The sequence below is a fragment of the Podarcis pityusensis genome (assembly GCF_964106645.2).
Source record: "Podarcis pityusensis genome assembly, chromosome: W".
In the NCBI taxonomy this organism is placed as follows: Eukaryota; Metazoa; Chordata; class Lepidosauria; order Squamata; family Lacertidae; genus Podarcis; species Podarcis pityusensis.
In genome coordinates this window covers 34,341,100-34,365,004 of record NC_138045.1, presented here as the reverse complement: position 1 = coordinate 34,365,004, position 23,905 = coordinate 34,341,100, and the positions used below count along the sequence as shown (strand labels likewise).

Sequence of the window (23,905 nt, the reverse complement as noted above, 5' to 3'; positions counted from 1 at the left end):
ATCTGCTGCTTCTGGTGACGGATCGTAGCTTTCGCAGCAGGCTGTGTTGGTGCCGAGAGCGAACTCGAGCCTCTTCCCCTTCCCTCCCGTGCACACAGCAGCGGCCTGGAGACAATCGGGTGTGTGTGTGTGAGATTTTCCGCTCCGCTGGAGCCCTCAGGTCCCCACTCTCCTGTGGGGGGTTTTTTGGGGGTGCGCTGAGCTCTAGCACTGCCCTCCAAGCCTTTCTGCTGGCTCCGTGTTGCAGGCAACACTTAGCACTCCGCAGCAGACCGGAAGTCCTTAACCATTTTCTCTTGATGCTGTTCTCTTGATGTATTCTGCTGTTTGCTGGCTCTCAGCCAGCAGCACATGGGCTCAAATCCCCACATTCTTTTCTGTAACTCCAAGCTAAAAGCCTGCCTTCAGGGAACCTACTGTGAACAGCATGTAAGTAAACTTCTTATCATTACTTTTAAAGAAGACTGTTGTGTCTTCTTTAAAAGTAATGATAAGAGGGATAAAAGGGGAATTTACCAGGATCAAACCCTGGTTTGCTGAAGTAAAGAGATTCAAACGAATCTACCAACTAGCTTCCTGCTATATACTGGGGAATGTGCTACTGACTCATTAGTGTCAGGGAGGGAGGACAATATTTAATCAATCTGTCCTCTCCTTCTATCCACAACATTCCCACATTCTCAAAGCTAAAAAGCCCCAAATTTTGCAAGCCTTCATTCATAGGGGAGTCCCTCCATCCCCCAGATCATTTTGGCTGCATTTTCTGAACCTTTTCCAGCCCTGCAGTATCCTTTTTGAGGTGAGTACTCTACACAGTACTGTGGGAGATGCACCACAAATTTGTGTAACAGCATTAGGATATTTGCAGTTTTACTTTCAATTCCTTCCCTACTGAATTTCTGGCATCAAATTTGCTTTAACAATTCCCCAGGCTCTTCCTCCCCCTCGCACCCCAAAGCCTTGCTGCTACTCACCAACATTCTTACACCAGCTGGTGACTTTGGCCTCTCTGTACTCAGGAGCTGATGGAGGCTGGAAACGATCTTGTCCATGTTTTCCACAACTGTCATGGGTCCATCAAGGATCTGAGTGTTGGGATACTGCCAGGGAGATAAAGTCCATCAAGGCCCCCAAGCCGTCTGCCGGACGATCCATCGACCTCCCGTAGGCACGCAGCGACATGAGTTTCTAGAAAATATCTTGCCACATTCCAGAGCTCATGCACACTCTATCAGCAGATAATGCACAGCCAAAAAGTTGCACTCAGGAGAGCATTATTTACAAGTTTATTCAGCGTTGATCAGAACACAGAAAAACATGACTGCCTGCTTTTAGTGTCTGCGACACACAGAGAGAAAACGAAAGCAACAGAAAACATAAACATCCTGTGAACAGGAAATATGCAGACTCTGACTCACAAAGCCTGCTCCCTTTTAAGGTGGAACGGAAATATCCTAACATCCTCCCACTTTCCGTGTAACCTGTAGTACCTGTGGTTCAACCCAATTGCAACCTTTGTACGTAAACCTTGAGTTGTTCTCTGTTAACAACCTTAGACAACAGATCAGCAGGTATTTCATTTCCTGCCATGTAGGACACCTGAATGAGTCCTTTCTGAATACACTCCCTTGCACGATGTAGCTTAATCTGCAAGTACTTGGTCCTTTGCTTGCAACTCTCCGAGTTCAGCAAAGCCAAACAGGATCTATTGTCTTGAAACACTTGTACAGGACATTTCACAGAAACTCTGATGTCCTTAAACAGTTGCATCAACCATTCACAATCCATGAGTGAAAATGACAGAGCATTGAGTTCTGCTTCACAGGAACTTAGGCTCACTGTCGTCTGCTTCTTGCACAACCAGTCAAACAGGCAGTGGTTGTACATGTAGCATACTCCAGAAGTGCTTGTACCATCCGTGGTGTCACTTCCAAAACTTGCATCTGCAAAGATTTCAAGACCTCCAGTCTTCTGATTGGTGAACCTCAGCCTGTAGTGCAAAGTCCCTTTCAAATAGCGGGCTATGCGCTTCAGAGCTTTCCAATCCTGAACAGTAGGATTGTTGGCATGTCTGCTAAGCAGGTTACAGCTTACAGCTATGTCAGGTCTTGAGCATCTAGCAATGAAATTCAACTTGCCTAGAATGCATCTGTACAGCGTTGTGTCAGAAAACGCTTCAGCAGTACTATCTACCTGGTAACCTGTCACAATCTGTGTGTCTGCTGGGTTTGCATCAACCAAATTCAACCTGGTTAATACATCAGCAATTTTCTGTGTTTGGTGTACCAGAAAATTACCTGCTTGGTCCCTCTCCACCTGCAGAGAAAGATAGTTGGATACCTCACCAAGATCCTTCATGTCAAACTGCTCCATCAGTTGAGCTAGGGTGCTTTGGTACAAAGCCTGATTCTTCCAAAACATCAGAAGATCATCAACAAAACATAAACAATACAGTTTGTTTTGCTCCTCCTCCTTGACAAACACACATGGATCAGCTTTGCCCTGGTGAAAACCTAGAGAAAGCAATGTCTCAGTGAGTTTCGTGTTCCAACATCTGGCACTCTGCTTGAGACCATATAAGGATTTCCGCAGTTTACAGACCATTCCCTTCTGTATCTGCATCCCATCAGGTGGAAGCATAAACAGCTCCTCCGCCAGAATCCCGTACAAAAAAGCTGTATTAATGTCATGATGGGAAACATGCAGTTTCTCCTCTGCAGCGATCTTGAGCATCAGCCGAATGCTCTCATATTTGACTGTGGGAGAGTAGGTCTCGTGGTAATCCTGTCCTGGTACCTGTGAAAAACCTCTGGCAACCAATCTGGCTTTGTGTCTGACAACCTTGCCATTCTGGTCTGTCTTGGCCTTGAAGACCCATTTGCTGCCAACCAGTCTCATTCCTGGGACTACTGGTACCAGTTCCCAAGTTTGGTTCCTATTCAAGGAATCAACTTCAGCCTTCATGGCATTAAGCCAAGGCTCAGCATCTTTCGAGGTTAACTCCTGAACCTCTTTGAAGCTTGAAGGTTCCCACACCTTCTCTGAGCTACTAAGAACAGCAGTTGCTGTCTTAGCAAACTCATCAGCAAATCTCTTTGGAGGTCTGCCCTTGGTCGCTCTCTCAGATCTGCGTACTAGACGCAAGTCTTCTGGACTCATCTCCTCCTTCTTAGGAGAAAAGTGACCAACGGTGAACAGTGGTTCTTCCAGTTCATTGTCAGAGGCATCAGATGGTCTGACTGAGGCCTTTGCGCTCTTGTAGTCTGCTGTGTCATCACTGTCACTGACACCAGCAGCAGCGCCGCCCACTGAACTGGAATCCGAACTCTGATCATCATCATCATCATCATCATCATCATCCTCAGCAGCTTCCTCAGCTTTAGCTGCTTCTTTCACATCACCTTCATCCTCCTCTGGGTAACTCTGGAAAATTCCCACATTTTCCCCCCACTTAGGATTGTACTCAACACTCTTTGTGAACTTAATGGACTTAGAGTCAGTCATCCATACCCTGTATGCACCTTTTTCGTACCCCATGAACAAACCATGTGCCCCACGCTTCCCAAGCTTGTTGCTCTGTGGGGTGTGTACCCACATGTCAGAACCAAAGATTCTCATGTGCTTGATGTTGGGTTTCTTACCAAACATCTTCTCATAGGGGGTACAACCAATAGGTGATGACAATCTGCGATTAAAAGTGTAAACAAAATACGACGAGCCTCCCCCCAAAACTTATCAGGGCGATTGGCATCATGCAACAATGTTTTCATTCCTTGCAGCAACGTTTGATTTGCTCGCTCCGCAAGTCCATTCATCCATGGCGATCTAGGCGTTGACAAGTCATGCTGGATTCCCTTCTCAGTCAGGAAAGCTTCAAACTGCTGAGAAGTGAACTCCCCGCCTCGATCAGTAAACAGACAGCCAATACGTTTACCGTGAACAACCAATGCGTTTACCGTGAACATTCTCCAACCAAGCACAGAATGCCTTGAACTTAGGAAACGCTTGCGATTTCTGCTCGAGCATAAACACATGAATGTACCTGGAAAAAGAATCAATTAGAACCATGAAGTACCTTGCTCCACCCAAAGAGGGCGCAAGTGGACCAACCAGGTCTGTGTGCACTAGCTGGTAGGGTTTGGAAGCCTGCCTGCTAGACTCCTTGCCTTTTGGAGCAACCTTCACCTTGTTCTCTGCACATGATACACATTTCATGTGAAACTTACAGGGTTTGATGTTCAAACCCTCAACCATCTCTGGCATCTTGGCCAGTGCCTTCCAAGAGAGGTGACAAAACCTTCTGTGTGCATCGTGAATGCATCCTGCATGAAGAACTTTGTTAGTTTGTGCAACACAACAAGAATCAACATTAGACACAACAGCAGCACTGTCGTCATAAGTTATACAGAACAAGCCATCCATAAACTTTGCATGCAAAATGTCCTCTTTGCCTTTTCTGATGACACAGATGCTCCTCTTGAAGGAAATCTCAAAACCACTCCCAGTGAGCTGTGGGACACTGAGCAAATTGTCTGCAGCGCCTGGAACATACAGTACATCTTTGATGGTCGTGTGCAGACTTGCCAGTTTCACAGTCCCTTCTCCTGCAATCTGCAATGTCTTTCCGTCAGCCAGGTGGATCTCACCTTCTTGAGGTTTGAAGGAGATAAAGAGATGGGGGTCTTTTGAGACATGACGGGTACTCCCTGAATCAACAACAAACCTGGCTTTGGCCTTTGGAGCAGTCTTTCTGGCAAGCGAAACCTTGTTTTCCACCGGCGTGGGCTTTTGCAGCTTGCCCCCCTGCTCCTGGCCATCAGACTTGCCTTTAGCCTTTGGTGAAGCTGTGCCAGCAAATAAAGCCTTGTTTTTCCCTGGCTTGGGCTTTCCACCCCCCCTCTGCTTCTTGCCATCTGCTCGCTTCTTCCTTTGTTAATTTCCAGTCTTTGGACAAAACTTCTGAGTGTGACCTTGGGTCCCACAGTTCCAGCACTTCACAGCTGCCAACGCTTTGGCTCCCCCTGGAGGCTGGAATGCTGTCCCACATTGCTCCCCCTGGAGCGCACAAGCCGACTCAGCTGCATTCCTTCTATCGTATTCATTTTGCAAAGTCGCCAAGACCTTTGTAGCAGTGAGGTCTTGCGCAGGGAGGGTCGCCAGCTGACTTGCCACGGCATGGTAGCTTTCATCCAGGGAGTCCAGGATGAGAATTGCAAACAGTGACTCAGGCATATTGAAACCTCTCTGAGTCAATTCCTGTCTGAGATGCTGCAAATGTAAAACGTGGGCTCTAAGGTCTTCCCCTGGCTCCAAACGCTTCCTGTGCAGCTTTCTGAAATAAAGCAACACAGACCCAGCCTCTTGTCGGAGATGACAGGCTCTAAGCCCGTCCCACATCTCACGGGCACTGGCCTTGCCAGCCAGGGTGATTAACTCTTCAGGAGCTACTGAGAGCAAAATTATCCCCATGGCTCTTGAGTCCTGTGCCGTCCATTCATCTGTCACAGGGGCTGGGGGGTCCTCAGAAACGGTATTCCACACTCCAAGCTTTCTCATCTGGCCCTCACAGTACCTTGCCCAGGTCTGATAGTTGTGGCCATTTAGCTTTGGTGGAGACGGAGCAGCTTCTGAGGATTGTAAAAGATCCATCTCAGTCTTTTACTTGAGCCGTGAATCTTATTCACTTCAGAAACGTCTTATCTCGGCAGCTCATAAATCATGAGGCCTGTTTGGCTCGACTTCCAGACCAATTAGGCCAGCCGGACATCAAAGGCCCTTGCCACGGCAAACAGAAAAGCCTTACTTTCACTTTTCCTGCACATACCTTTCAGCAGTCCGTCGCAGTCTTACTCTCCTGTAAGTGCCGTGAATCTGGGCCCGAAACCTTGTTGTTGGGATACTGCCAGGGAGATAAAGTCCATCAAGGCCCCCAAGCCGTCTGCTGGACGATCCATCGACCTCCCGTAGGCACGCAGCGACATGAGTTTCTAGAAAATATCTTGCCACATTCCAGAGCTCATGCACACTCTATCAGCAGATAATGCACAGCCAAAAAGTTGCACTCAGGAGAGCATTATTTACAAGTTTATTCAGCGTTGATCAGAACACAGAAAAACATGACTGCCTGCTTTTAGTGTCTGCGACACAGAGAGAGAAAACGAAAGCAACAGAAAACATAAACATCCTGTGAACAGGAAATACGCAGACTCTGACTCACAAAGCCTGCTCCCTTTTAAGGTGGAACGGAAATATCCTAACACTGAGGAGCACAGGAGCAGCTGCCCAAACCTTATCATCATCATCATCATCATCATCATCCGACGTTGCCCAAGGGTTTCCCTGGCCCTCCTCCTGCAGACTGGGGGGGGCAGCACATAATAGCATCTCTGAGGGGCTGCCCCATTGAAGAGAGCAAAGGCTGCTTAATACATTGCAGGGGGTTGGAACGAAATGGCCCTTGGGGTCCCTTTCAACTGTATGATTCTATGACTTCTCTGCTGCTTAAGTTACTGGAGGGTAGATTTTGGTCAGAGATTAGGGAAGCTTCTTGATAGTAGGGAAAGTTTGACAATGGAGCCAGTCACACAGAGGGAGGTGGTATGAGACATCAAACAATCCTGATGGAAACCGAAGCAGAGTTTGCTTATTTGCCCCATGTCTGGAACAGAAATCAATGAATATGATTGGTCTTCACCTTTGTTGTGTTCAGCTTGCCAATGATATGGAACCAATTGGGATTCCTGCATTGCAGGGGTTTGGACTAGATGACCCTGAGGATCCCTTCCAACTCTGCAGTCCTTTGATTCTATGAACTGCCCTTCCAAACCGAATTGTGTTTCCTTTGCATTGAAATGGATGTTGTGGAATAATGTAGTAAATCATGTAATAAAGTACATATTTAGTTGCGTAAAATTCTGCCACAGCAGACAGTGGGGTTGATAACTTAGATTTTTACCAGAAGTCACACTGCTGTGAGCATAGGTGTGATGCAACTCATTTAATTAAGGTGTGTACCCAGGGATATTTATTTCCTTATATATTTCTACCTTCCTGAAAATCTTCCAGCAGAGGCTGGACAACCATCTAGTGTTTCTTTATTTATTGTGTTTCTATCTCACCTCCCCCCGCCCCGCCAAAAAAACCTCCAAGGAGCTCAAGGTATCCCCTCCGTGTTTAACCTCCGAACAACTGCCCTGTGAGGTCAGTGGGACTAAGAGGCCTGCATTGCCTTCCAAGGTCACCTCTGTCAGCTTCATGGCCCTAGGGTCTCCCATGGGTCCTGGTCTGGCCACATACTCTCAAGGACGGAAAGGGATGGTGGACTATCAGGACTGCTTTAGCTTTCTGGATTTCCTGCCTCAAACATTGGGGCTCACCAGACCCGCCCCCCCCCCGCCCACCCCTTACTACCGGCTTTATTTTGGACCACTCCTCAGCATTCTGCTCCTCCAGGATTGCCCCGGCAATTGCCACGTAGTGCTGCCCCAGCTGCTCCAGCGTTGCCAGTTCCTCCAGCTCGTTGGCATCCATGTCTGAGACCTCCTTCAGCAGTTGAAAGATGCCCAGAAGAGCAGCTGCATCCAGAGATGTCGGCTCAGCATCCGTCAGGACCGTCTCCACCACTCCTAGGTAACCAGCGGCTACTGAAAGGTCCACGCCTTGGGCTTCTGCCTGGAAGATACTCTCGGGAATCTGTAGCCAGAAACAAGACCCCCAGGTTAGAGAAGGGGGACTAAATGGGGGCAGGGTGGGTGAAGGGGTGTGTGTGCCTCCCCTTTTGGAAAAATCCACCCAGATGTGTCTGATCTGCACAAAGCCATTTTTGAAGTATTTTTAGTAGCAGTTGTTCCAAAATCTGTTATATGGGAACTTTGGGTTGGGAGCAGGGCACAAGCTGAAGGCACTTTAGGGGAAAGTGTGTAGGGAAGCCATAAATCCGGGAGTGGGGGGGGCGGGTACAGAGGGGCAATGTGGAGAGCTGAGATGAGAAGATGTGTCAATAGATGTCTGTACCCCACAACCAGACTTTAAGAAGCTTTGCCCACCGTGGGTCTCCTGAGACAAGGCTAGACACTTGTCACGTGTCCCCAGAGCTGTGGCTCAGTGGAAGAGCATTGGCTTTGAGTCAGGAAGGTTCCAGATTCAATCCCACTTCCCATCGGCAGCTCCAGGTAGAGCTGCGAATGGCCCCTGCCAGAAATCATCCTGCTCAGCTAGATGGCTCTGGGGTCTGGCAGCTTCTTACAGAAATTACAGAACTGCGAAGCTGGAAGGGACCCCATGGATCTTCAAGTCCAACCCCCTGCAACCTGTACCACCCCAAATACTCCCAGAAATCAACTTCCCCACAGACTCACCCAGGAAACACTTGGGGGCACTGAGAAAAGGCTCCAGGGCCCATGAGGCCTGGCCAGCAACACAGTGATGCTGGACCACAGGTGGAAGCCCTCAGGGTTGAAGGGCTGGAGCCAGTGCTTTAGACTCACCACTGTCGCATTCGCTCATGCATTAACCTGAGCTATGAGCTGTGGGACAGGTTTTGACTGTGCTTTCTTCAAGATCTGAGGGGAAAACAGCAGACACGCAAATGGAAGGTTGTGGAAGGTGGTTTACAAAGTTAGTACCTCACCCATTTCATGGAGCCAGGCAAAAACATTCCTCTTCAACTAGGGCTTTGGCTGATTAAGCCATCTACGGCTTTTAAGTGTGATAGTGGGGGAGGGGTGGTGTTGTTTTGCTATTATGCTATGTAATTTGTGTTTTCATGTTGTATTTTCATGTTGTAAACTGCCCTGTGATCTTCAGGTGCAGGATGGCATATAAATTTTAATAAGAGGAAGATTAATTCTTTCCACAGCCCTGCAAGGTAGACAAGGTCAAAAGAGAGCAACTGGCCCAAAGTCACCCAGAGCACTTTGTGGTCAAGGGGGGAGTTGCACCGGTGTCTCTCTAGGCCCCAGTCTGACACTCTGACCACAAATCCAGGCTGATCCAACAACTGGGGATACCAAAAGGACCCTTCTCCCCTGGAAACCAACCCAGTGATGAAGACTTGCTTCAGAGGCGCAGTTTCCTTGCTGAACAAGGCATGACAGGGCCTTCCCAGGGATGGCTCCAAAACCTTGGAACTCTCTTCCAGAGGAAGTGGAATCTGATCCCTCACTCCCAGCCTTGTGGCACTTTGGCATGAGATTGAGGAATATGAGCATTTAAATAAATAAATATTCTATTATCATTATCAAATAAACATTTCCATTAATAAAAAGTGGCTTGTGTTTTAATTAATGGGAAGAGGGGGTGAACCACTCTGGTAATTGTAGCTTTGTGAGAGGAATAGGGGTCTCTTGACAACTCTCAGAACTCTCAGTGGACTTGTTGTTGTTGTTTAGTCGTTTAGTCGTGTCCGCCTCTTTGTGACCCCATGGACCAGAGCACGCCAGGCACTCCTGTCTTCCACTGCCTCCCGCAGTTTGGTCAAACTCATGCTGGTAGCTTCGAGAACACTGTCCAACCATCTCATTCTCTGTCGTCCCCTTCTCCTTGTGGCCTCCATCTTTCCCAACATCAGGGTCTTTTCCAGGGAGTCTTCTCTTCTCATGAGGTGGCCAAAGTATTGGAGCCTCAGCTTCACGATCTGTCCTTCCAGTGAGCACTCAGGGCTGATTTCCTTAAAAATGGATAGGTTTGATCTTGCAGTCCATGGGACTCTCAAGAGTCTCCTCCAGCACCAGAATTCAAAAGCATCCATTCTTCGGCGATCAGCCTTTTTATGGTCCAGCTCTCACTTCCATACATCACTACTGGGAAAACTTTCACTTTAACTATACAGACCTTTGTTGGCAAGGTGATGTCTCTGCTTTTTAAGATGCTGTCTAGGTTTGTCATTGCTTTTCTCCCAAGAAGCAGGCATCTTTTAATTTTGTGACTGCTGTCACCATCTGCAGTGATCATGGAACCCAAGTAAGTCAAATCTCTCACTGCCTCCATTTCTTCCCCTTCTATGTGCCAGGAGTTGATGGGCCCAGTGACCATGATCTTCGTTTTCTTGATGTTGAGCTTCAGACCATATTTTGCGCTCTCCTCTTTCACCCTCATTAAAAGGTTCTTTAATTCCTCCTCACTTTCTGCCATCAAGGTTGTGTCATTTGCATACCTGAGGTTGTTGATATTTCTTCCGGCAATCTTAATTCCGGCTTGGGATTCATCCAGCCCAGCCTTTTGCATGATGAATTCTGCATATAAGTTAAATAAGTAGGGAGACAATATACAGCCTTGTCGTACTCCTTTCCCAATTTTGAACCAATCAGTTGTTCCATATCCAGTTCTAACTGTAGCTTCTTGTCCCACATAGAGATTTCTCAGGAGACAGATGAGGTGATCAGGCACTCCCATTTCTTTAAGAACTTGTCATAGTTTGCTGTGGTCGACACAGTCAAAGGCTTTTGCATAGTCAATGAAGCAGAAGTAGATATCTTTCTGGAACTCTCTAGCTTTCTCCATAATCCAGCGCATGTTTGCACTTTGGTCTCTGGTTCCTCTGCCCCTTCGAAATCCAGCTTGCACTTCTGGGAGTTCTCGGTCCACATACTGCTTAAGCCTGCCTTGTAGAATTTTAAGCATAACCTTGCTAGCGTGTGAAATGAGTGCACTTCTGCAGTACTTGGAGCATTCTTTGGCACTGCCCTTCTTTGGGATTGGGATGTAGACTGATCTTCTCCAATCCTCTGGCCACTGCTGAGTTTTCCAAATTTGAGTGTAGCACCTTAACAGCATCATCTTTTAAAATTTTAAATAGTTCAGCTGGAATATCATCACTTCCACTGGCCTTGTTATTAGCAGTGCTTTCTAAGGCCCATTTGACTTCACTCTCCAGGATGTCTGGCTCAAGGTCAGCAACCACACTACCGGGGGTGTACGAGACACCCATATCTTTCTGGTACAATTCCTCTGTGTATTCTTGCCACCTCTTCTTGATGTCTTCTGCTTCTGTTAGGTCCTTACCACTTTTGTCCTTTATTATGGTAATCTTTGTACGAAATGTTCCTTTCATATCTCCAATTTTCTTGAACAGATCTCTGGTTTTTCCCATTCTATTGTTTCCCTCTATTTCTTTGCATTGCTCGTTTAAGAAGGCCTTCTTGTCTCTCCTTGCTATTCTTTGGAAATCTGCATTCAGTTTCCTGTATCTTTCACTATCTCCCTCACATTTTGCTTGCCTTCTCTCCCCCACTATTTGTAAGGCCTTGTTGGGCAGCCACTTTGCTTTCTTGCATTTCCTTTTCATTGGGATGGTTTTCGTTGCTGCCTCCTGTATAATGTTACGAGCCTCCATCCATAGTTCTTCAGGCACTCTGTCCACCAAATCTAAATCCTTAAACCTGTTTCTCACTTCCACTGTGATTCATAAGGGATTTGATTTAGATTGTATCTTACCGGCCCAGTGGTTTTTCCTACTTTCTTCAGTTTAAGCTTGAATTTTGCTATAAGAAGCTGATGATCTGAGCCACAGTCAGCTCCAGGTCTTGTTTTTGCTGACTGTATAGAGCTTCTCCATCTTTGGCTGCAGAAAATATAATCAATCTGATTTTGATGCTGCCCATCTGGTGATGTCCATGTGTAGAGTCGTCTCTTGTGTTGTTGGAAAAGCGTGTTTGTGATGACCAGCTTGTTCTCTTGACAGAACTCTATTAGCCTTTGCCCTGCTTCGTTTTGATCTCCAAGGCCAAACTTGGCAGTTGTTCCTTTTATCTCTTGATCCCCTACTTTAGCATTCCAATCCCCTATAATGAGAAGAACATCCTTCTTTGGTGTCATTTCTATAAGGTGTTGTAAGTCTTCATAGAATCGGTCAATTTCAGTTTCTTCAGCACCAGTGGTTGGTGCATAAACTTGGATTACTGTGATGTTAAAAGGTCTCAGTGGACTACAGTTCCCATTATTCTTCTTTTTTTGGGGGGAGTGCTTTTAATGCACCGTGCAGATGGGACCATACTGAACAAAGTAAGAGTCACACCTGTTGCTCCACCCACTTCCCTGTTGCTCTGACCCACCGATTGCTGGCACAAAGAAATGGGGACCTTGGGCTTAAAATGACAGTTGCCACAGTTTGAGTCTGGAGATAAGGATAGTCAGAACTGCCATACCTTTTTTGTAGTGGCAGACAAAAGGCAGCAGCTGCAGGCAGGGGGCATAAGCAAGGCTTCCCTGCATGACCTGAAACATATGACATTCCTGCACAGGCACTGGAAAAGAACAAGAACAACATCCTCCGTCTACTCGATGTTTTGGGAAATTGTTTGTTTTCTATAGGTTGGGATACCCCTTGAAGCATCATCACCAAATTCGGCAGGGGGTTTCCTGAGGGTGGAGTTGGCAGACTCTTGGATTCTAGGTGCCGTTTTGAATCAAGATGTCAGACCAAAACGTGACTTTGGCATGAGTTTACCCAATTTTGGTGTCATGGGTCCAAAATCACGAATTATGCTATTTTTAGTTTTAAAATTGCAATTTTTTTATTCCCTAAAAACTCCCAGGCAGCGCCAGGCACTCACTGCTACTAGGTCCTTATAAAGCATCTTACTTCCACCCAGCTCTCCTGTTGATGCATTTGCCCCATCTCCCTGCTGCCTCACCCCTCCCCCACTGCCTCCAGGTAAGTGGCGTTGACTCAGTCGTCAGGAGTCAGGTCGCAGCCATCGCCCCTCCCCGCCATCTGCTCCTGCTCCACACAGTTTATTCGAAATACACTCTGTCATTTGTGTACTTGCAGGTAGCTGAGTCACACAACCTGATCGCCATGGACATCTTCAACCCTTGGAGAAAGAAGACCCCAGCAGGTATCTACCTACCTATCTCAACAAGCCCATTTTGCAATGGAGACCCAAGAGAGTTCAAACCCCTTCCAGCCCAAGATGCCTCCTAAACAAGGAAGGAGAACCTGTGGCCCTTCAGTTGGGACTACAACTCCCATCATCACTGGCCATGGTCTGCAGGCCACAGGGATCCCCACCCCTGTCCTGGGGCAGCTTCCTCCCCTGCCCCCATCCAATATAGGCATATAACCAGACCACACCAACTGAAAACAGGGACATGCAAATCAGCCAGCTCATCACAGACCAGATTCAGACAGCTGGTGCAGTCACAACCTGAGAGCGCTTTACCTGGGCAGGTTAGCTGCACTGTGGCCTGCTGGATGCTCGCTTCCACCTCGAGGATGTCGCTGCTCCAGGCAAACACGAGGCTCTCTTGAATAGGGATGCAGGAGCGCACTTTCTCCATCTTCTCCCTGCTGAGGACCCTCCTCCAAACATGCAAACCAGTGAGGTTCCCGCTGAAGGACTCTTTCTCTTTGAAGGCCCCACCCAGGGAGTCCTGATCTTGCCCGATAATGAACATCCTGTGGCCATCCACGGCATGGGAAGCTGAAAGCCCTGTGGCTGAGGCCTTCTCCTTCCCGTCAGCGTGGATGGCCCATGCCCCATTCTGATGCTGCCATGTGACACAGAAGTGGTGCCACTACCCATCGGCACAAAAAACTGGCAGGTACGGGGAGTGGTGCCCATGGAGGATGATGGCAAACCTGATGAAGCTATCCTCGTCGACGAAGCCACGCAACTGGAACTCATTGATGAAAGCCGGGATGGCATAGGAGAAGACAGTGGAGCTCTCCACAGCCTCAGGGTCCCACTGGACATGGGCACAAGCACTCACGGCGGGCATCTCTGGGAAGACGGCTAGTACCTTCACACACTTTGTGTCTGTTCTTGAATACCAGGATTGGTGCGGAGATGTTTCCTGGGGGTGGGGGAGAGAGATGGGGATGTGACCAAGGACCCAACATTTAAAACAGTTCTGGTTGCCTCACATCAAAAAGCATGTTGTAGAGTTGGGAAAAGTTCAGAAAAGGGCAACCCAAATCTATGAGATGGAGCGATTTCTGTATGAATAAAGGTTGCCGTATTTGGGACTTTTTAGTTTTAGAGAAAAAGCAAGGAAGGGTTACATGATAGGATTTTTATAAAAATTATGCATGGCCAGGAGAAAGTGAAGAGAGAAATTTTTTTCTCCTCTCATCACGCTGGAACTTGTGGTCATCCAGTGAAGCTGAATGATGGAAGATTCAGGACAGATAAAAGGAAAGCCCTTCTTCTTGCAGCATAGAGAGTTAAGCTATGGAACTCTGATGGCCACCAACATGGATGCCTTTAAAAGAGGATTGGACCAATTCCTGGAGGAGGAAGAGGAGGAGGAGGAGGAGGTGGAGGAGGTGGAGGAGAAGGAGCAGAGGGCTGTCAATGGCTACTAGCCAGTATGGCTGTGCTCTGCCCTCCACAGTTGGGGGCAGCCATGCTCCTGGAAACCAGTTCCTGGAAACCACAGGAGGGGAGGGAGAGGGCTCTGGTGCTCATGTTCTGCTCCCTGGGTTCCCACAGGTGTCTAGGTGCACATGGTACTGTGAGAGCCGGTTGCTGGACCAGGTGGGCCATTGACCTGATCTAGCAGGCTTATCTTAGGTTCAATAGTGCAGCATATCTCTACTCACGCCTCTGCTTCGGCTTCTGCAGGAACACCTCTCCGTCATCCAGCCAGACTGCGCTCTGTACTTGGTAGAACTGCAGCTTTTCCCCAAGAGATGCCAGCTCAGATGGCAACCGAGCAAAGCGCTGCTGGCATACCCATCTGCATACCACCAGTCCTGAAGGATGGGCATGTATTCATACACGTCTCCAAGCATCTCTATGATCAGGGGGACGGAGCCAGGATCTGCAGGGGGAACCACATGGAGGGAAAGCTAAAGTAGCTGCTGTGATTCCTGCATTGCAGGGGGTTGGACTAAATGACCCTCTAGGTCCCTTCTAATTCTATGATTCTGGGATAAGCATCCCCCTATGGTGATGTAATAAATATAGGGGTTGCTCGTGCGTAAGTTGCCGCCACTCCTGGCTAGGTTGCCTTGTTAAACCTTTTCTGTCTGGACAGCCCTTCACTTCGTGGCTGTTTCAGTCACTAGCAGAATCCGTCAGTGGGCGTTTCTTAAACCTTTTCCAGCATAAAAGCTGTTTGACGCCAAGTCTCCTCCTACTCTCCCTGCGCAGAAGTCTTCTGCGCAGGGAGGGTGTGGGTAGCGGAGGACCCGTGCTCTCCCCGCTGGTCTCCGGCGAGGAGTCCTGGAGCCCCCTCGCCGATTCCCCCATCTGCCCCCCTTTATCCCTGGTGTTACGCTGATTTCCTTCCCCAGCTGATGAGCTGCCTCTCTCCCTGCTGGGCCCTTCTCCAGCATCGCTTGGGAGCCTTCCCTCCGCCTCTGGCTCCGATGTCAATTCCCTGACAGGTGAGGTCAACTTCCTCTGCCAAGAAGTCCCTTGGCTGGCATTATTTTATCATTCATTTTATCCAAAGTGCTTTTACCCTGCTGTTCAGCTGAGAAAACCTCCAGAGTGGCCAACAAATCAAGAAAAAAACAATACAGCCCCTGCCCTCGGATGTATGTGACACAAAAGGGAAAAAGGGTGAGGAGGGATGATGGAAACTCAAACTCCAAATTCTTAATGTAATAAAAGGACCCACTTCGATGGAAATGGACTTCTCACAGTTAAAAACAAAACAAAGAGGGCTTGGGTAGCCCCTGAGAAATAACCTGGAAGTGAGTTTTACATGGCATATAAGATGACCTAGGATGGGGAGAGGCATGAAGTGTTAGTTTCTGTTTCTCACTGAGCAGCTGCTGCGAGTCACAGGACTCTGTTTACATTCCAGGGATTCCATACTACTGGAAGTCTCACGGGAGAGGAGACAGGATGTGACGTTAGTGGTTTCCTGTTTCCTTTGTTCCTTTATTCAGTTGCTCTCTGCTTTCATAGAGAGAGGATGTCTTTTCTGTTCTGCATAGTTTAGAAATAAAACTCTTTACAATGTAGCCATACATCTCATCACTTCCGCGTGCTGTTTTGATGCTCTGCTGGGAGGATGTGCCTTGGAGCCTCATCAAAGGCTCAAGGTTGTTAAAAACGTCGGGAGGCGATTTCAAAGGCTCGGGAAGAAAATGAGCTTTATCAGCTTGGCCGAGCGGAGATCCCGATATTTTTGGTTATGGGCCCAGAAGAATGGCAGAAGAACGGAATGCAGCTTATCTTCTCTGCGTGTCAAGAAGATTGATGAGAGGTATGTGCTCTTGCCCCAGGAAGCCTGCTAGTCTCTAATTAATGGCATTAAGGGGTGGACTTTGAACTTCTAGCCAAAGCTCAGGAGAAAGCGAAAGTGTGTTTTTGGAATGCAGCTGGTAGAGAGACGCAGCTTGCTTTAAAAGACACAGACATGGCCAGTCCAAGAGTAACAGAGGTTCTTGGATTTCCAAAGCTTGGAAAAGGGAATTATCAAAACTGGGTGCAATATGCAAAGGCTCTGCTACGAAAAGAGGGTCTGTATAATGTGATAACAGACGCCCCCCCCAGCTCCAACGACCGATGAATGGAAGGCTAAGGATTCCAAAGCAAGGGGAACTCTGATGCTTATTGTGTCTCCTGAAGAGTTATGTCTTTTGCGTGACAAGGCCTCAGCCAGAGAGATGTGGCACAGTCTCCAAGAGTCACATTTGAGAACAGAAGCGGGCGCTTCTTTGTTCTTTTATGCCAAGTTGCATGATATGGCACTTGTTGAAGGAGCAGACGTACATGCCCACCTCATGGAAATGCAAAATCTTAGGCATGAGTTGCAACAGCGTGGAATCACCTTTCCAGAGGCTGTGTATTCCTTCATGATACTACATTCTTTGGGTTCAAGTTGGGAAGTGATTGCCAGCCACCTTGCTGTTTTGCCTACTGCTCGGCTAACAGTAGCGCATGTTACTGCTGTGGTGTTAAATGAAGCGGATCGGCGTAGTGCTAGCTGCATCACTAAGGAGGAGTCCTCACAGACGTCATCCCAGAATGCAGTGGAACCACTAGATGGCGCCAAAGCTTTGAAGGCAGTGAAATGCTACTCGTGTGGACGTCTAGGCCACGTGAAAAGGGAGTGTAAACATCCCAAGGCCAAGGCAACAGAGCAGCGCAGCACAGCAAAAGCTCAACACGTGGAAAAGACAGAGGCAAAGGTCAGAAGTCCGGGACACCGCAACACAAGGCAATGGTCTCACGCTTCACTCCAAAGGTCCAGAAGACATCTAGATCTTTCTTCATTGTCGACTCAGGAGCGACCAGACACGTTTGTCGGGACAAACACCTGTTCGTGTCCTTTACTCCTCAGGAAGGTGCGATTCACCAAGCGGATGACCACACAATCTCCAGTCAAGGCTACGGAACAGTTGTTCTTCACAGCTTGGATGCTTTGATACGCAACATTCTTTTTGTTCCAGATGCTGCACACAACCTACTGAGTGTCTCGCAGCTGACTGAACAGGACATAGAAGTTTCCTTCAAGAAGAGGAAGTGCACCATCACCAAGAAAGGTGACTTTGTATTGCATGCTGATTATATTGATCATTTGTTTGTATTGCATTATGATGAGTCTGTTGATGTTGTGCAGGATGAAACTTCTTGTGTTGCAGATACTAACAAGGTTTTGCATGCAGGATGTATTCATGACTATCACAGGAAATTTGGTCATTTTTTTAAAAAAAGATATTTATTAAGAGTTTACAAATTACAGGAAAAGAGAACAGGAAAAGAGAACAATAAAGAATTAGACAAAACAAAACAATACCTTACAATACATCAAAGGGGAAAAAAACAATACAATAAAACAACAAAGAAAAATAGAACACAAACATTTAAAAACACATCCAACCTTTCCATATCTTTACCTTTCGTATGCTTGTTTCATCGACCTCCTCACACCTCCCTTTTCGTATTCTAGTTCAATTAGCTATTTCAGCAAGTCCTTTCCATCTTTCTCAATTTTTGTTCTAAAATTTAACTTGAGACACTCTAACCTTAAATTTTCCACTTCGGTTCATTAACAATCTATTTTTACAGATAGGTAGCCGTGTTGGTCTGCCATAGACACCACCTTATACCGTAAACCAACTGACCGACAAACATATCTACATGCCTCTAGCTACCATCCCAAACATACCAAACAGTCCATTGTATATAGCCAGGCACTACGTTACAGCCGCATCTGTTCCAATTCTACAGACAGAGACTCTCACCTAAGAGATCTACAGCAAACCTTTTCAGAACTAAAATACCCAGCAGATGAAGTTAGACAACAGATCAACAGAGCCAGACTTATACCCAGAGAGAACTTGCTGCAAGACAGACCCAAAAAAGAAAATAACAGAACACCTCTAGTCATCACATACAGCTCCCAAGTTAAAACAGTACAACGCATCATCAGAGATTAAATTTAAAACCATAGAGAGACCTGGTTTGAACAAAGACATTGGATTCTTATCCCATTATACATGACTAAGCCATTTCTCACCTTCTCACCCCTTGCCTTTTCCTGTAAGACCTATTACAGTCGTTAAGAGTCGTCAGCAGGCTCATCTCAGCTATCTGCCTATCTCCAATTCCCACCACCCTTCTGAGTAATACCCCTCCCCACCTTCTCACTATATAGAAGGATCTGGCAACTTCTGTTTCAGTGTATCTGAAGAAGTGTGCTTGCACACGAAAGCTCATACCAAGAACTAACTTAGTTGGTCTTAAAGGTGCTACTGGAAGGATTTTTTTTATTTTGACTAGTGTTCCAGGTCGCTCTGGAGGAGGCCCTGGCAACGGAAGCTGCTGAGAGGTCAACACAAGAGGCACGGCCGAGCCTGCCGTCCCAACCGAGGGTCCACCACGAAGACCTCACCGACGACTCAGGATCAGACAGGGAGGAGGTGCACTGAGTACAGCAGCGCACTCAAGCAGCGCACAGACCACAGCTGCCTCGACGAGAAGGAGGGAACTGCGCAAGCTGCGGGGAGAGTCACGAGAGGAGGACCTGCCGTTTCCGCAACGCAGAGTGCAGGCAGTGCAGAAAATCGGGACACATCGCCCGGGTGTGTCGGGCTCGGCCCACCCGACGCCAGGCATCCGATGACCAATCCAAGAGCCCCAGGTCCCGGGGCGCAACGCACCAAGGCAACTCGACGGAGCTCACGGACTTCCAGGTATACCACTTGCCCCACCCCAACATAGAGAAAATTTATGTAGAGGTACAGATAGAGGGGGCCCCGTGCCGCATGGAGCTTGACACGGGTTCAACTCTATCCATAATCTCGACAAGAACCTTAAGTAAACTGTGTCCTAGTGGGGGTCCCAAACTCAGGCCGGTCCCATTCACCCTCCTGGACTTCCAGAAACGTAAGGTCCCCACAATGTGGGTGGGGACCTTCAGGGTGCAAAACCAAGGGCAAACGCGGCAACTGGACTTGCTTGTGGTCAAGGGCCCCTACATTAGCTTACTGGGATTGGCATGGTTTGGACCACTGGGGGTAGCCGTCACCGGGGTGAACCGCACTAGCGTACAAGTGTACGTGGATGCCATATGCAAGGAATTTCCAGGGGTTTTCGATGGGAAATTGGGACAGTATACGGGGGGGCCCCATTGCTCTACAGCTTGACCCCGCAGTACGACCTGTCAGGCTCAAGGCCCGCCAGGTCCCGTTCGCCCTGAAACCCCGTATAGACGAGGAATTGGACCGGCTCGTGGAGCAAGGAGTGCTGGAACCTGTGCCTAATGCCCCCTGGAAAACCCCAATCGTCACACCCGTCAAGCCTAATGGTTCAGTCCGCATCTGCGCAGACTACAAATGTACCATAAACAAGGCCCTCACGGCCCACGCATACCCAGTGCCAGTGGTCAGCCAGGTCCTTGCCACCCTGGCTGGGTCAAAAAATTTTGGCAAGCTGGACTTGGCCCAAGCATATCAACAGCTGCCTGTAGATGAGGCCACAGCAGAGGCACAGAGGATTGTGACGCACATAGGAGCGTTCAGGGTAAAGCGGCTGCAATTCGGCGTGGCACCAGGCATATTCCAGAATCTAATGGACTCTCTCCTTAAAGGGATTCCTGGCATCACCCCCTTCTTCAATGATGTGTTGATTGCCGGGCCCACGCCAGAGGAGTTTGAGGACCGCCTCCGCACTGTTCTGCACCGTTTCCAGACGGCGGGTCTCAAGGTGAAGCGGGAAAAATGTCTACTAGGAGTGCCTCAGGTGGACTTTCTGGGATTTATGGTGGACGCAGAAGGGGTCCACCCAACTGGGGACAAGGTACGGGCCATTTGTGATGCCCCAGCTCCAAAGAGCAAGACTGAACTTCAGACCTTCTTGGGACTATTGAACTTTTACCATTCCTTCCTTCCCCACAAGGCGGCGGTAGCAGAGCCCCTACACAGACTCCTGGACAAGCGGGCCCCTTGGGTGTGGGGCCAGCGCCAGGAGGCTGCATTCCAGGCAGTCAAGGACTTGCTCGTCTCAAACTCAGTCTTGGCACACTTCCACAAGAGGCTGCCGGTGCTGCTAGCATGCGACGCCTCACCCTATGGCATTGGAGCTGTCCTGGGGCACCAACTCCCGGATGGAAGAGAGGTGCCGGTGGCATACTTTTCCCAGACACTCAACGCAACTGAGCGGAACTACTCGCAAATCGACAAGGAGGGTCTGGCAATTGTGAAGGGAGTAAAAAAATTCCATGATTTCTTGTACGGACGGCCCTTTACCGTGGTGACTGACCAAAAGCCGTTGCTTGGCTTGTTTGCCCCCGAAAAGCAGACCCCCCAAGTGCTGTCTCCTCGCTTCCTCAGGTGGTCAATTTTCCTTGCCAGCTACCAGTATGCACTGATTCACCGCCCTGGGAAGGTGATGGGCCACACGGACGCCCTCAACAGGCTACCACTACCGGAAACAGGCCCCGACCCAGCACCCGCGCAAGAGGTTATGAGCCTGGAGCTGCTTCCCGACCGCCCCATTCAGGCACAAGAAGTTGCACACCATTCCAAGAAAGATAGGGTCATCTCCCGGGTCCTGGACTGGGTGTGGAGGGGATGGCCCAGCAGCAGCCCCGGGCCAGAATTCGCCTGCTACACAACCCGCAAACATCAACTGTCGGCCCACAATGGGTGCCTGTTATGGGGAAGCAGAGTCGTTGTTCCCCAGCCCCTCCGCAAAAGGGTCCTCGCAGCCCTACACGAGACACACCCAGGGGTAGTGAGAATGAAGGCCCTTGCCAGGAGTTATGTGTGGTGGCCGGGGATCGACGGAGAGTTAGAAGCCTGGGTCAAACACTGCCAGGCCTGCCAAGAATCTCGCCCAGATCCCTCAAGGACCCCAGTCCAGTCCTGGGAGTCCGCCTGAGCACCATGGTCACGCCTGCATGTGGACTTCGCTAGCCCCTTTCAGGGGAAAACATTCTTCATAGTGGTGGACTCCTACACCAAATGGCTGGAAGTCGCACTGGTACCGTCCACTTCCACGTCCGCAGCCATCTGGGTACTACGCAGGCTGTTTGCAACCCACGGGCTCCCTGACACTCTCGTCTCAGACAACGGAACCGCATTTACGTCAGGAGAATTCCAAACCTTCACAGCGCAGAACGCCATCCGCCACATCCGCTTGGCGCCATTCCACCCTGCCACCAATGGCCAAGCAGAACGCATGGTGCGGACCACCAAGGACACCCTCCGCCGCATGACAGAAGGGGATTGGGAGTACCGCCTTGCCACATTCCTTCTAGCACAGCACAGCACCCCCAGCTCAACGACTGGCCGGAGCCCCGCTGAACTACTAATGGGTCGGCGCCTTGCAATCAGATTGGACCGCCTTCACCCCGATAGAGCTCAGGATGAGGTAGTGGTGAGGGAAGGCAGGAACCCTCGGACCTTCGTGGCCCAGGACCCAGTGTACGCAAAGAATTTTGGGGCAGGCCCAGCATGGGTACCCGCCACAGTCACCAGGGTCACTGGCCCCGTGTCGTACGAGGTGCTAACGGATGGGGGGCAATGCTGGCGCCGCCACTGCGACCAGCTACGGCGACGATTCCGGGGAGAAAACCAGGAGGAGGACAGGTCAGAGGAGTCCCAAGGGAACAGTGGGGCAGTGAGGCCAGTAGAACAGGAGGGGCCAGCAGGAGAGGCAGAATCAGTAAATACAGAGAGGACCCATGAGGCCGAAAGGACACCAGAACCAGAACCATGACTGAGCAAGCCAGTTGAGCCAGACCAAACAGCCCCATCACAGCCAGCATCCTCGGAACACGAGCCAGAACCTGAACCCCCAGACCAGGGAACACCCTAGGCCGCAACGCACACGTAGGCCACCGGCGTACCTTGAGGACTACGAATGCGACCTCCCGGGCAGGACTGGAACTTGGAGGGGAGGGGTGTTATGTACTGAGCTGAATAGGATCCAAACTGCAGCAGTCTGATTGGTCCTAGAACAATAGGATCCAAAATGCAGCAGTCTGATTGGTCCTAGAACAATGCAGCAGTATGATTGGTCTGCAGGAGCCACCCAATCCAGCTCCAGATGGAAGTGAATCCACAACCTGATTGGCCTACAGGAGAATTCCGGAATTAACCAATCACGTGCAGCCCATTGTGTAAATAATGTATATAAAGCAGATACTTTGAGGGGACATTCATTCCTCCTTACCACTATGAGCTGAATAAAGCGCATGAAATCCACTCTCAACTCTGAGTATATTTCAGAATCCAACAACATCTAGAGGGCTACAGAATTCCCCATCCCTGGTCTAGTGAATTTGAGGTTCTTTCTTTCTCTCCCTCTGCCCCCTTTTGCCTGGAAAAGCACTTTGGCAGATTCCTTTGGAGAATTTGGGTGTGACAAGCTGTAGCAGTGCACTGAATAAAACAACTTTGAGAAGCTGAAACACCGGGCTGTTTTCTTTTCTAATAAAAATATTCACTGTGCAGTTCACAGGCACAAAATACAAAGTTGATATTGTCCAGGAAATGGAGTTTCAGTTGGAGGGCATGGTTTGCGTGAGAGCATGTTGTGTGGGATAACCAGTCTCATATAACCAACATGCTTCAGTCTAATTAGTGCATGAAGGGGTTAACATCACAGAGTAAGCTGTCCTGCCATCTTAGCCATGCCTCTTCCCCTTACCTTGGGAGGAAATAGGTAGTCAAGGCTATTGTCCCCTCACCCATGGTGTACCTGAGAAACTCAGCTTGCAGAGAGAGTTGAGCTAGTTGCTCCAGCTCAACCACATGGCTCTCACCAGCCACTCTGGACCAATAAACTTCTGGACGGATTTAGAGAAGTATGAGAAGATATTTTATTTTGCCATTATCCTTCCTCTTTCTTATTTGTGTGAGAATGCAAATGATATTTTCAGCAGAGTTAAATCTCACCATCTGTGTGCAGCTGGGAAAGTGCATGATGATCTAAAAGATTGTACTGGCTAACGTCTTGTAATGTCCTTCATCCCAGTTCCAGAAACCTTCCTGCGGCACCGTGGAAGATCTCTCATGAGATCCTCAGCAGTGACCATCCAAAGAGTCTTCTGGATCAGGCCAGTGGCCCGTTCAGTCCAGCATTCAGTCCAGCATCCTGTTCACCCAGAGGCCAACACACAAGGAGGATTCGCACACAAGACCGCTCTCTCCTCCTGTGGTTTCTAGCAACTAGGATGCAAAGGCACCACTGCCTCCAACAATGGAGGCAGAGCCTAGTCATTATATCTAGAGCCATCAGCAATCCTCTCCTCTAGCCATTTGCCTAGGTTCCTGCCGTTTTTTGTCCATTGGGCTTTCATTTATTCAAGATGTGCATTCTCTGGCCTTAAAAGCCTTCAAGGAGAACCTAGGAGACCGTCTTGCTGAAGCAGAAAAAGAGTCCCAATGGGTGGCAATGCATTTCCACAGCTCCAGTATCACAGGGCAGTACTGGCTGAGAATTCTGGGAATTGGACTCCTGACCGGGGGGGGGGGGCTGGCTGTGTGGTGTAGTGG

The 23,905-nt window shown here is 48.9% G+C and overlaps 1 pseudogene across 1 annotated transcript in view; it reads right to left on the bottom strand.

Annotated features, from left to right (window-relative positions):
- The window catches only part of LOC308467690 (adhesion G protein-coupled receptor D2-like), a 634,294-nt pseudogene extending 611,193 nt beyond the window's left edge, over positions 1–23,101 (bottom strand). Inside the window, exons 1-4 of the transcript in view lie at positions 23,098–23,101; positions 14,543–14,763; positions 13,161–13,794; positions 12,136–12,242 (exon numbers count right to left, since the gene is read on the bottom strand). The product of the transcript in view is annotated as an adhesion G protein-coupled receptor D2-like (transcript). The remainder of the gene's footprint in view (positions 1–12,135; positions 12,243–13,160; positions 13,795–14,542; positions 14,764–23,097) is intronic.
- Positions 23,102–23,905: the final 804 nt, after the last annotated feature.